Raw genomic sequence first — 13,057 nt, 5'->3', positions numbered from 1 at the left:
TGTGTTGGGGTCACCTTGTGGTAATTGTTAAGGCTGGTGTGATCCAGGATGTGGTTGGCTGGCTGCAGCACAAACATAGCAAGGAGTGACTTACATGCTGGAGGCTGTTCCTGAGCAGTCCAGGTTGGAGGCTTCAGAAGCAAGGCATTGTAAAGGGCTCTCTAGGTTACAGGGCAGGAGTGACATAGTTACTCATTAGTCTGGATTGTACTCTGGTACGTCAGAGTGGGTTGAAGCCCGAGCCATGCTTTAACTTGGGCTGGAACCCACTCACTTTTCAGTGAGGGTGCAGGCAAGATCACTCAGGTGCTGATAGTTTTTCAGTGCCCTTCCTACAAATTTTTCTGCAGTTGACAAGGTTGACTGGGAAAGAATCCTACAATGCCTCAGCCCAGAGAACCATGGGATATGCCCACAGACACGCGTGAGCAAGTACAGAAAGAACAACATGACTGTGGTTCTGCTATGAGAATGCTCATACTTGAGGTAGGCTAACTGAGTGCCTGGGGTGACTGTGTGCAGTGTAGTCATACCCCGAATGTTGGGTACATTCTGGTTATTATTAATACTGCTTGTCTCTTAACTTCCACTTGGCTGTGGGGGAGAAGGTAAGTTGTCTTTTTATAGGCCTCCTACATTCCCAGAACTCAAGTCCCCATTGTTTGATCCTGTTGAAAGCCCAAATGCAAAGCTAGTATTCTTGGTGAGTACGCCAGTTAAAACAGAGCAGCTGGTTTGGGAAACGAGTTGCCTTCTAGATGGTAACTTACCTAAGTTACTGAGATCAGATGTGCTTTGAGATTGAAAAGCATTTTCATACTCCTGATTGGCGGGGCTGGCTACAGATGCTCTTTGTGCTGGAATCTGGGCCAGTGCATCTGTCATGGAACTCTGAATGAATATTGAGTGGGTTGATTTAAAACTAACACTGTCTTTGTGGTTCCCTGTTCCCCCTTCTTCTAACAAGTGAGAGCAGCTTTAACCATTCAAAGAATGGGAGTGCTTGGCTGCTGTTGTAAAATAAATTCATGCTTCCAAACATCTCTATTCCTGTGGCTTTTTCCTGCTGGTGACCGGAATCTAACTCAAACTCTGTGGGTATCCTAGAAAACGATTACAAGTGTAATTTAAATGCATCTTTATTCTTTCACAGTAAACATGCTTTGAGGGAAATGAGTCATCTCATATCTCTGTCCTGTTCATGTTCCTTAGGAGTGTGCATGCCTTGGATGTGCTTGAGGGGTGTGTGTGGGAAAAGGGTGGTGTGGTGGTCAGGCAAGTAAGAGGGATGGGTGGGTAAGCACAGGCTGGGAGTTTTTTTTTCCTTGCCTTCAGGGTGACAGAGTCCATATTGAACAACCTTGTGCTCATGGCTCTTTGGAAATGCTGAATGTTCACGTTAAACCGATGTCGCTACATCTGAGGTGCTTGTTCGTTCTACTTTCAGCACTCCTATCTACCCTGCTTAAATCATTTGCTTGCTGAGCAGGGCTCCAATTTTCTTGCCCACTCTGCTCCCCTCCCCAAGGCCCTTAGAAATAAAACAACTTCTTCTTTTTGTTTTTTCGCTGCTGCTGCTTTTCCAGTAGTCTAGTTGGAGATGAATCATCTTCAGCTAGTCTGCTGTTTTGTCTCGCTCTGTATTGTAGATGGCCTCATAGTCGGAGAACTCTGAGAGGAGTGCTACCTGTTGGATAGTATTGATGCATGGTTAATATATTAATACCATCTATTCAAGGAGCAAATTCCCTTGGCAGTGCTGGGAGAGGAATGGCTTTTTTCCCCTCTCAATGCCCTTTCCTTTGACTGCCCCCCCATGCCTTTTTAAATACCTTCTAAACACTAGCATTCATTACTCCCCCAGCCCCAATCCTTAGCCATGTGTATGAAGAACACTTTAAAGTGAAGGCTGCCTTTTGTGACAGTTGGAGCAGACTCCTTCCAAACTGCCTGTCCTGATTTTTGGCTCCAGTTTGTTTAATCATTCGTCTTTCCTGACAGAAGTGCTCCTAATTTTCTTCCAACTTGGTTCCGTGGTGACAGGTGCAAGGTTTTCACTGGGTGACTCAGAGAGGAGAATTATGAATAAGAATTTAGATCTTGTGTGTTTTCAGTAACTCACCAGTTCCTCATGCTGCTTTGAAAGTATCTGCAGGTGGATGTAGATTCTGACTGAAAGGGTTAGGAATGCTTCATTTATTGCATGGTTTTCAGAAGAGCTATGGTTGCCTGTGCTGTCTTTTGCCTTTTTCAGATATATACATAGTTTCCTGCCTGCTTTATTTATGCACAAACTTGCTCTCTATGCCAGATTCTTGCAGTTGAAGATACACCAAGTGAATTTTAGCTTCTTAACTTCTGAAAAGAGGTTAATCCAAAGTACATACGAGATGCTAGTAATACCAGAACATGCTGTGGCCAATTCATTGTATGGTAAATGAGCATTCTCTGTACACCATAAGAGAGGTGTTTTTTTTATTGGAAGAGGTGCCAGTATTCATCCTAGACTGAAAAGCGTGTCAGGTCTGGTAGAGTTTGCTTCCAAGACTGTTTGTTTCTAGAAAAGTATGTGTGTGCCAGTGTGTGGAGGGGGAGCAGTGAGGCAAGGTGGTCCTGAGCTGGTTTCACCATATGGAGCAGCTGCATACCTGCTCAGAACAGGAGTGAGTTTTCCCTCATCTGGACAATTTGATGATTATAGAAGAAAAAGTGCTCTTTTAACTTAAGGAGTTAGAAGCCTGCCCTGGGATCGTGAAGGTCCAAGGTTCAAGCCCTGTTGACAGCCAGAGTTGGAAGGTTCTCATGGTTGCTCATGATGGAATTAGTTTTTTCCAGTGTTCTTTCTGGTTGATTTAATTCACATAATGAAAGTTTTATAGTTATAATTGACTGATATAATAGTTTTTGGCATGATACCCAACAAAACACAGGTTTTCCACATGCTGGTTGTTTGTCACATACTTTGATTACATGTTACCCACTGATAGATTTGAGGCTGGTCCAACTGATGGCTCACAGGACAATTCCTTCTGGCCCCTGAACGCATCTGCCCATGCAGCAGACCTGCTGTACAAAATGGTGTCCTCTGCGCAGCATGACTTTGCATGCACTGGACATGTGAAGTCATGCCACATAGAGGATGCCATTTTGTTTCAGTATGTGACGCATGGAGGTGCTACTCATGAGGCCTACATCACTGGAAAAGTTGGACCACCTCTATAAACGATTGTCCCGATTGGCTGCAGTTGTATTTGTGATACCAATGATACACAACTGCACGTGAGGCAATCTGTTCCATGAGGTCCCTGTGGTCATAGGTCAAACCCCATAACAATGTGGTTGTGTTCCTCTGGGATATACTGATTTATGCTAGCCTATGAAAAGGCCTGATTTGCAATTAGGAAAGTACTTCCAAATTCTTTCCCTAAATTATAGTAATGATGGAAGTATCATCCTGTGATGGGAAACCCACAAAGAGGTGTTCGATAGGCAGGGCCCTTCAATGTCTCCAGGAATCCAAACTTTATATGAATATTTTGGAAATATCTGTGATCCTTTGTGTGTTCTTTCTTTTGGACCTGGTCACCAAAAAGATGGCTTCATTTCAAAGTGTCAGGGCCCTGTGCTGCACGTAAGCCAGTGTGCTACAGGATGTGGGACTGGACTGTGATTTCTTGGTCACCTGGGACAAAAGGAGAAAGTGATTACAGACCAGCTTCGCCAATTGATAATACACCTTCATGAACAGTTCTTCAATCTTAAATGTGACACTTTGGACATGGATGTTTTACGTTCCACTGAGCAGAGTTACGTTTCTGCAAAACTATGACAGTGATGAAGATCTTCTCTCCATAACTTGGTTGCATCTGGAGTATAATGACAGATTCCTGGTTCCTTTTTTTGAGCACAAAAGGTAAAAAAACACATGGAAAGCAGAGTATGCATAGAGACTGCTTTACCTCCTCAGCGGGGTAGTCTAGGATAGCTATGGCTTAGCAGCTTGGGAATTTTGAAGTTGTGTGGGTGCTGCTATCTGCTCACTTAAAGCATAACCCAGGAATGGTGACTGTTGTAGTTCCTGAGTTAACTGCACCTCTGACCTCCTTGTGGCCTTCTCAAGGCCATCTCACTGAAGTCTCAGCCTCTAGCTGTCATCTTTCTTGGGGCAGAGTCCCATGACTTTTCTCCCTCTAGACCTGGGCCTTAGGCTGTAGATTCCTGCAATTCACTGTGATTTTTTTTCAGCAGACGTAGCTTTAGCGCAGCTCCTGCAGGCCTGTTTTCTCAGGGGCAATTAAAGGGTTAATCAGTGACCAAGCAGTTTTCATAGCACAAAGTACTATTTATTCAGAACAAAAATATTAGAGAAAACAAATCGTAATGGCAAACAGCTTAAATAAAGATCTGGCTTACCCGGGGGTGGTTCCAGGTACCAGCATTCCAAGCTGGTGCTTGGGGCAGCAATTTGCACGGGTTGGCAGTCCCTGTTGTTTTGCCCCCAAGCAGTGCGCCGAATTGCCGCCGCGGACAGCGGGGGCAGTCCTTGTGCCCTTAGGGCGGCAGCCGAATTTCCGCCACCGCGGAAAAGCGCCTGCCGCCCTAAGGGCACACGGACTGCTCCCGCCGTTCGCGGCGGCAATTCGGTGCGCTGCTTGGGCGGCGAAAACTGTAGAGCCAGCCCTGGGCTTACCAGATGGTCACCCCTCTTCCACAGGGGGAGTCTGGTAGGATTTAAAGTACTTCACGTCCACTGCAGACCTGTTACCTGCTTTGTTTCAACATTGTTTCTTCGTTCCTACAGCAAACATCTTTTAGCTCGCCCGTTGAGCCAGGTATACAGTCACTAGCCAGCCCATAAAGTTACATAAACATTTCTAAAGTTGATGCAATAGTGTTTGAATATTCTGTGTTTCCACAGCATCACAACTATCAGTGGGCTATTGTAATTACATCTTTCAGAACAAGTACAAGTGAGTAGCCTTGTTTCACGAAGCTGTAAATCTTGTACAACAGTGGAGAGAATTGAACTTTTTCCTACTAACGTCTCAAGACACTCAGCAGGTGTTGTTCGATACACATTTATAAAATGCTTACTACATAGGCAATCATCATTTTATTTAGCCCACAAACTGGAATGAGGCTGTCAAGAAATAAAGGAGTTAATATTTTATTGAATCCCCTTTTGTAATGCTTCTGAGAGGATTCTGACAGTCCTGTTGGGCTCAAGCTCTGGGCCTCACTGATTTTTGAATTGTTTTGTACTGTAATTCTGTTTGCTGTATAGAGGAATTGCCTGCATGTGTTTAGGATGGATCCTAGACTAATGCCTTGAGAGAGTTGGAGAGTAACCACCTGACGGAGATCTGCAGAGACAGGAACATAGGACTGAAAGGGACCGCTGGGGTCCTTGAGTCCCATTCTTTGCTATCGCTGGTAACTCAGTCATATAATACTGTTCATTAACTTATCAAGCTGCATCTTAAAACTAGCTAGGTTGCTTGCCCCCACTACTCCTACTGGAAGGCTGTTCCAGAGTCTCATTCCCCGGATGGTTAGAAACATTCGTCTGGTTTTCAGTCTACGTGGTGAAGGCTCCGAGGGAAGGCGCACAGTAGTTTTGGGGAATTGTTTTTTTAGTTTAAGATATCAGAAGAAGCTTTTTATGAATCTATTAAATTTTTCCCAACATGAGAGAGACTTCTCAACACTGTCTACCATTCTATTTCCTGAACCAGAATTCTCTGTTTTGATCTTGTTTATGGACAGAGTGGAGGAAATCTTGCCCTTATCTGACACCATTTGTCACCTATCCACCATCATTCTACCCGCAGAAACCTGCACAGAGCATTACAGAAGCAAGCAGAGAGGAAGCATGCCCTGCAGCCGAGGACCAGGGGGAGTCCTTAGAAGTTTTTGCCTAATTGTTTTGTTTATGAAACTCTACAGTGTGTTTCCAGTGGATTTCCTAATGAACTGGTTTGTTTTTTTAGACTTACAGCAATGCTAGTAATTACACCAGAAACAGGGGGTCAAGGCTCATTCCTTCCCACAAGCTCTCAACTACCAGCGAGTAAACACGCACATGCACATTTTTTTAGCTCTTCCTATTCCCCCCCCTCAAGTTTAACTCTTCATTAACCTAAGGACAGGTAGTCCTAATTTGCCTTTCCCATCTTGCATAGGCATCTTCCTGAAACTTATGGTGCCTTGGCCAGTTTACAAAACTTGGGCATCTAGATGGGTGCCCGCTTGAAACCACAGAATGTAGAGTTTAGTGGAAGGAAAATTTAGGGGGTGGGGGGCACATGACCATGTTTCCATTGCCATATGTGGGTGAGTAGTAATTAGCTGAACCCTAAGTCTGTCTGAATTAGGTCAAAGACATAAATCTGCAGGTTAGGGTATTATACTGGGAAGGGAGCCTTTTGGAGACTACTCTGAGAGATGCAGGTAACAGAAACCTGTAACCGTCCTGCTCAGTTAGCGTTCTGGAATTTTATGTGGAAAGAGGCAGTGTGAAAAGTATTAGCAATATATTGTTTTTCCCCAATGTAAGTGAATTAGTGGATAAGAATTTTAGCTTCCTCCTGGAAGCAGCCATTTTGCTTGCAAAGCAACCTTCTCTGCGACCCTAGTATCGTGGGCAATCCAGAGTTAGAGGCATTAAGTCAAAGCTTCTGTCCTGCTTTTAAAACTGCTTTAACAAGGAGAAGAACTCCATCTTTGAATGTGTACATTTTTTCTTGTGTTTAAACCAGCATTAAAGCAAAATGGAATTTAGTTCAGTCGTGGCAGATCTTGCATTTTGCCAGGTCTGAATTCAGCAAAACATTCAGAACAGGCCTGAGTTCAGCAGGAAGCCCAGAACTGCCATTTTTTAAAACTGATTTATTTCATCTAAGCTTCTATTTCTGTATGGGGAGAAATGTTTGTTCGCATTAACTTTCCATATGCTACTGAGCAGGTTGGATTCTGTTTCCTTTTAGTAGCTGGGAAGTCAGTTGTTGGGGAGAGAATCCACCTTCCATAAAAGCGATAAAATGAAATTCAGCTTTCTGTATATTTCTATTTTATTTTTCATTACTGTTTATCAAATGAGCAATTTGACATAATCCTCTGTTAAAGGACACAAATTATTATTAGTGGTCATAAAAGACAATTTGACATATCTGAAAGACATCGGTGAGACTTAGCAGTTTCACTCCTCCCACCTAGTGGGAATGGTAAAAGAATGGTAAGAAAGAGCGGGAAGGAAGTCCTTGGCTTGACTAAATAATCACTTCTCCCATTTAGACTGTGGTAACATGGCAATGAAATGACGTTTTAGCCTTTGTAGGGCTAGGACACTGTTTGCCTCTTTCGGGAAAAATTTTTTATTGTGTTCATGCAGTCTCAGGCTCTCAAAGGGGCCTGCTGTACCAGTTCTGAATTGATCAGATCTGCTGGGATGGGATAAGTGTAGGACTTGAGATGGGGATTTTATTTACTACTTTGTCTTTTTTTTGTATTTTAATAAGCTCTGTCTTAATACTACAGTAGACTAACCTGAACTCTGCTTTCTGTGATAGTGTGAAAAGAGGGAAATCTGTTCAATATTGACTGTCCTCAAGCTGGGATCTTCAGCTTATCTAAACAGATTTATTTATGGTTCTTTTACATTTGCTTTGCCATGCTTGGATAACCAGATCCCTATTTCTCCTTGGGGAGGTGGTCAGTGAAGTCGCTGGCTTCTGAAATGAGAGAGAAGATGGGGGCAGAGGAAGCCTCGATAGAAAATATATGGAGAGTTCCCCTGCATGTGATGAATTTCCCTGGATTTGGTGAATTCCTAAAAAGCCCTTCTGGGCTATGAGGAAGGTGGACTTTTTGTTAAATACTTAGGTCAAGGGCAACACTAAAACTGAATATATATATTTCAATTATTTCACTAAATGGGCCCTTGGAGTCTGTCTGAGAATCATGAATCACGTGGACACCAGGCTTCTGCCCTCTCATGCTTCATGTAGGCACCAGTCCTGTGTTCTGTCTAGAGTGCAGGCAGGATGAGAGAGAGCTTGTTATGTTAAAAATGGTAGGCATTCACCCTGGGGTGCAGGATTTTATTAACAGGCCAGTGAGGGGTTCACCGGGTGAAGCTTTTTTTACTGAGCTGTCATTATTTTGTTTTTCTGAAGTCAATTTGTTGCCGCTTTGGGTCTCTGATTCCCTGTAACTGAAGGAAAACAGCAAACCCTACAACATTCTTTCATTTTCCTCTGAACTTGCCAGCAGGTCCTAGGAGACCCTGGTTATGAATATTCTGCTGTTTTGATCTGTCACTTTCTCGGCATGCATGGTGACAGCTACGCTGTTTCCCAGCAGTTTGGTATGGCAATCTGAGTACCAAATGAGGAGGAGGAGAGACTCAAAGATGCATGATTAGATCCCAGAGTCCCTTAACTCCATAGCTGTAAGTTTTTTCATCTGTCATTTCAACTTGACAAGTGTACGGCCTTCATGTTGCCATTTAGTCATGGTCCATGCTTTTGGGGACCTTGTCACTCTAACGCCTTCTGTGGGCCTAAAGCAGGGATGAGTTCCACTGAGAGAGCAGAGAAGGAATCCTGTTAGAAAGATTCCTTGGGCTGCTTGAATGGGGTTTTTTGCAGCATTTCACTTGTAGCATGTATCGGTGGGTAGGGAATGTAAAGGGGAGTTGGAACTGTTGTGCTGTGAAGATTGGGACTTCACATCAGGGTTTCTGTAGTCCAGCCAGCACCAAATATGTCCATCCAGCTCCATTTTTTGAAGAAGACATTTATTTTTTATAAAAGTGATTAATCTAATGTATGCTGGCTAAGCTGCACAGCAAATCAAATCCTGTACCTATTAAATCCAGGCAAAAGGGTAGCAGTGGTTAAACTTTTCTGCCACTGAGAGGAACTGGGGCAGCGTTTTCTGAGCAGATTTTTTTTTCCTTGTGCAGATCTTTTAAAATCCAGTCCAGAACACCATGGCCCAAGGCGTGCCATCTTGTCTAAAGGTATTAGCATTTAGGGGCTTACATAAAGGGAACAAGATTTCATACCTCTCCTTAATGCTATTGTTTGGGTATAGACACGCTCATTTTATAGCATTGCAACTAAAAGGCCTAGACATATTTTACTTTGAAAGCACAGATTTTTGGAAAGCAAATTCAACTCTGTAATGAGGTACTAAATCTCAGGATTCTGTGTAGCTTTAATTTAAATGTGATTGATTATTTTTGGACTATTTTACCACACTTTATTTATGTACAGACTAATTTTATTTTCTATCCTATTTATACTTCATAATTTGAAGGTACATCATAAATATTGAGAGCTACTACCTATGTTGCATACAGGTGTTGCATGCACTCTCTACAACCTCTAGTGAACTATCAGTGTTCCAGCTTTAGTGACATAGCTTATTAGGCAGTGCTACTTATCCCATCCTAACCCTCCAGCAAGGAGAATGGGGAGAGGCAGAGTAGACATGGGCAGGGTTGTTGATTTGCGCATGCCTGTTGATCTGTGTTTTCTGCAGCAGTCACAAAAATCCATTACAGACATCCCAGGAATTGATTAAATTGTCACAAACATCTGTACGGAGGGGGGTTTCTTGAAGCACGGCTCATCAAGATGTCCAGTATCTCCACATGCGAGGCACAGCTGAAGGGAATGTCACTGTCACCAGAGTGTATAACAGTAAATAAGGGGCAGGAGAGAGGAGAGCAGCCACATGGCTTCAGTGCATGATGTGTGGCCTGGACTGATTGTGAGGAAGGTTTAATGTCTTAAGATGTAGTGTCAGCTCCTTGTATCCAAATGGTGGCTCTTCTGTTCTTGAAGTTGTGAGGAGACTGATCAGCATCCTTCATCTGGGTTCATGCTTACCTGAGATCTGACACAAGTGTTATTTCCTCTCCATTCTGAATGTGTCCTCATCTTCTGCACCCCCTTTTCTGAATATCCTGCAAAAAGAATTGGCCTCATTTATTCATAGCTAGATTATAAGCAGAAGAGGCCTGGCTCCTTAATGTAGTCACCATTTTTATACTTGAATGCATCATAAAGGGGAATATCTACAGAGCAGAATCAGAGTTCCTGCAGTGCAAGTCATTCAGGGGGCACCAATTACTCCTTTGTCCTGGTCTGTTACCATTTTGTAGGATGGTTGGAACACAATAGGTCCCCAGAGTTCTCAGTGCTTGAGAGAACCTTTCAAACCTCTTTTAATTGCCCTCCCCCACCCCCATTTGTTCCTAATTTTTCCATTAGAAACTAACAGCACAGCTAAACTCCCTTTCAGAGAGCTTTCTGTCCCTGTTTGCAAATTGGCAGAAGGCGGCTAAATGGGAGTGGGGAGGGAAAGAGTGTGTGTGTGTGTGTGTGTGTGTGTGTGTGTGTGTGTCAGTCACTCACCTTCAAAAATTCTAGCGTTTGTAGCCACATTCAGATACTTAGCAATATTTGCAAAAATGGAGTGATGGGTAAGAAGATGTGGAGATGGGGCAACATATTTAGGATTGGGTGAGTTATCTGAACAGGAAAACTGAAGAATATGTGCTTTCTTTGTCCTGTTTCAACTGCAAAAACAGCTGATGCATTTAAAGCCAACCTTCTCTTTAAAGCCAGCCTCTACAACCCCCGATTTGCAGTTGCATTGAGAGTACTTGCTGCTTGAAGCAGGATTATGCTGCTGTGGGAGAGGGAAGGGAGTGAGGGGAAGAATTGTTTGGCCATTGTGGGACCATGAATATGACACAATTGTGGTGGCTGAGGAAATATTGTACAGGCTGGAAGAGGTCCCAGTGGAGAGAGACTGTGTGTAAATTATTCATACTCGCTAGTGTGAAAGCAATAAAATAAAATTAAAATTGAAATATAAACATACATCATGTTACATTTGTGCAGAAGGCGGGGAGCTTGGCTGCTGCAGACTTGTGGCATTGTAGGGGATTGCGGAGGTTAAGCCATAGAGACTGCAGCCTGGAGTGTCACTTCCCAGAATAACAATTGGACCTGAAATAGCCCAGTGTGTGAATTCCTGGCAATTTTTGTGCATTGAGCGTTTGGGGCTTGCAGCCCCTGCCTTGTGGGAGTTAATGTTACCTGTTTTGGCTTCCATGGTTGCATTCAGGATACTCAGCCCCATCTGGCTGGATATTTGCCCTGTATTCCCTGAAGGGAGATGACCTTAGTATGCTGAACACGTGCTGGTACCAAGGCAGAAGCAGGAAAGAGGATGTTCCTTGTCTCTACAGCTTGGTGTCTGGATTAGCCTTTTGCAAAGGGGAAAAGGGCCAGTCTCTAGGACCAACTGGTGATCTGCTCTGCAGGGTGCAGCTTCAAGTTCCATCTCATAGGAGCACACAGGTGCCTTTTTTAATTATTTACAGGAAAGCAGTTGAAAGGCAGCTCGATACAAATCCCTTAAGCCACCATTGATGGAGACACTGGGGAAAGCTTCTGCCCAGCCCAGAATTTGAAGCATGGGGCACCATCTGTGTTCTGGCAGGTCCTTGGCCAAATTACATTCCAAGCCTTTCTTTCCTGCACTGTTTTTCATTAAATGAATTGAGTTTGCTGGAAATTGTCTGGCCATAAATATTCCCTCCCGCTCAGTACAGTCAGGTTATTACTGCTCCCCAAGTCAGTGCTTCGTTGCAGAGCAGAAGGTGGCCAGCACTCCTTATGAAATGAAAAACAAGAATGGGAAAAAAAATCCTCCGGCTGAGGAACTGGGGCAGCAGGGAGCTCTGCAGAGAACCTTTCTATTCTCTACTGCTTCACATTCAGGGCCATAAATATTTTAATGCTGTTAGTAACAAATGAGAGAAGAGAGGGGAGGAGCACAGCCATACACTGTCTAATTTAGTGCATTTCTGCTGAGAAAGTGATAGAAGTGTAAGCGGATGGCTTGGAAAGGGTATGTGTGGGTGTGAAACGGCTTTAAAAATATAGTCCTGGAAAATGACTCTAATTACATCATCCTCTGACTACAAAGCAGAATAGAAATCCAGTGTGAGTGCAAAACAAGACAAGAGTTTGTGGTTATCTGAGAGCACAGCTAGTAGGGTGCTGTCTGCTTCTGAGCACTAGAAAAGGAGTAAGCACAACTCACTTGGGTGATCAGTTGGTTTTTCCCCAGATTTGCTAGCAATTAACAGAGAGGCATATATACTCTGGTGCTTCAGTGCTGGGGGCAGAAAATGCTCTGTCAAGGGTATGGATAGTCTCGTACATGACTCATATAGTTTGGCATGGTGAAAATCTGTCCACCTAAAATACATTTGTATCTAGTCTCTTGCACAGCTGCATACATTAATAAATGTGTATTTATAGTTCCACAGGTCAATTTTAATGCTGTTTTGGTAGCCCCTAAAATGGTATAAATTGTTCCCTGGTCTAGAGATGCTTCCTCTAAATGTCAAACAGTTATTGCTGGTTAGCCTTTTCCTTACCTCCCATCTGCTCAGCTCTTTTCCCCTCTGCATCCTCTGCAATTACGTGTACCACTCTCTTCTGAAGCTGCAGTACAGATCATTTTTCAATGCTGTAGCCAGTCTTTAGTCACCAGAGGCTGTGTGTGGACACAGCCAAGCCTCTGTCTCTGATGTTCAGTTCTAACAGTTTAATTTAACTGTTACCATCCCACTCCTGGGAATCAAATAATTATTGTGACAACTGTTTAGGAGTAATAAATCACTTTTTAAGCATCTTTTGAAAATCATTTCCTTAACATGTGGATAAATGTGTTCTCTTGGTTGAACTGCAATCAGACTCAGGCAAAATTAATAGCAGTCAGGTTTTCCCTGCAGGCTGTTGGTTGACCACTCTACTTGATACACATCTGTATTTTTATTCTACTCTGTTTTGTGTGGGCACAGCTGCTTCAATGCCAAGCAGGCCTCTTGGTTACTAGCTGCATCCAGAGGGGTCAGCGCATGCCCCATCCCTACCCCCCACCAACTCCTGCCAACTGGTCAGTTAACTTTTGGTAGATGGGGACAGCTGGACAATGCTCCTCCTCACATCCAAGCTGTGCTCCTGTG

General features: G+C 43.5%; 1 protein-coding gene across 1 annotated transcript in view; it reads left to right on the top strand.

Moving 5' to 3' along the window:
* Positions 1–13,057, top strand: part of KDM4B (lysine demethylase 4B) — a 168,234-nt gene that overhangs the window by 97,404 nt on the left and 57,773 nt on the right. The gene's annotated exons all lie outside the window — the stretch shown is intronic.

Source organism: Gopherus evgoodei, chromosome 22 (assembly GCF_007399415.2).
Source record: "Gopherus evgoodei ecotype Sinaloan lineage chromosome 22, rGopEvg1_v1.p, whole genome shotgun sequence".
NCBI classification, from domain to species: Eukaryota; Metazoa; Chordata; order Testudines; family Testudinidae; genus Gopherus; species Gopherus evgoodei.
The sequence above is the reverse complement of the archived record's forward strand: the minus strand, read 5'-3'. Positions and strand labels throughout refer to the sequence as shown.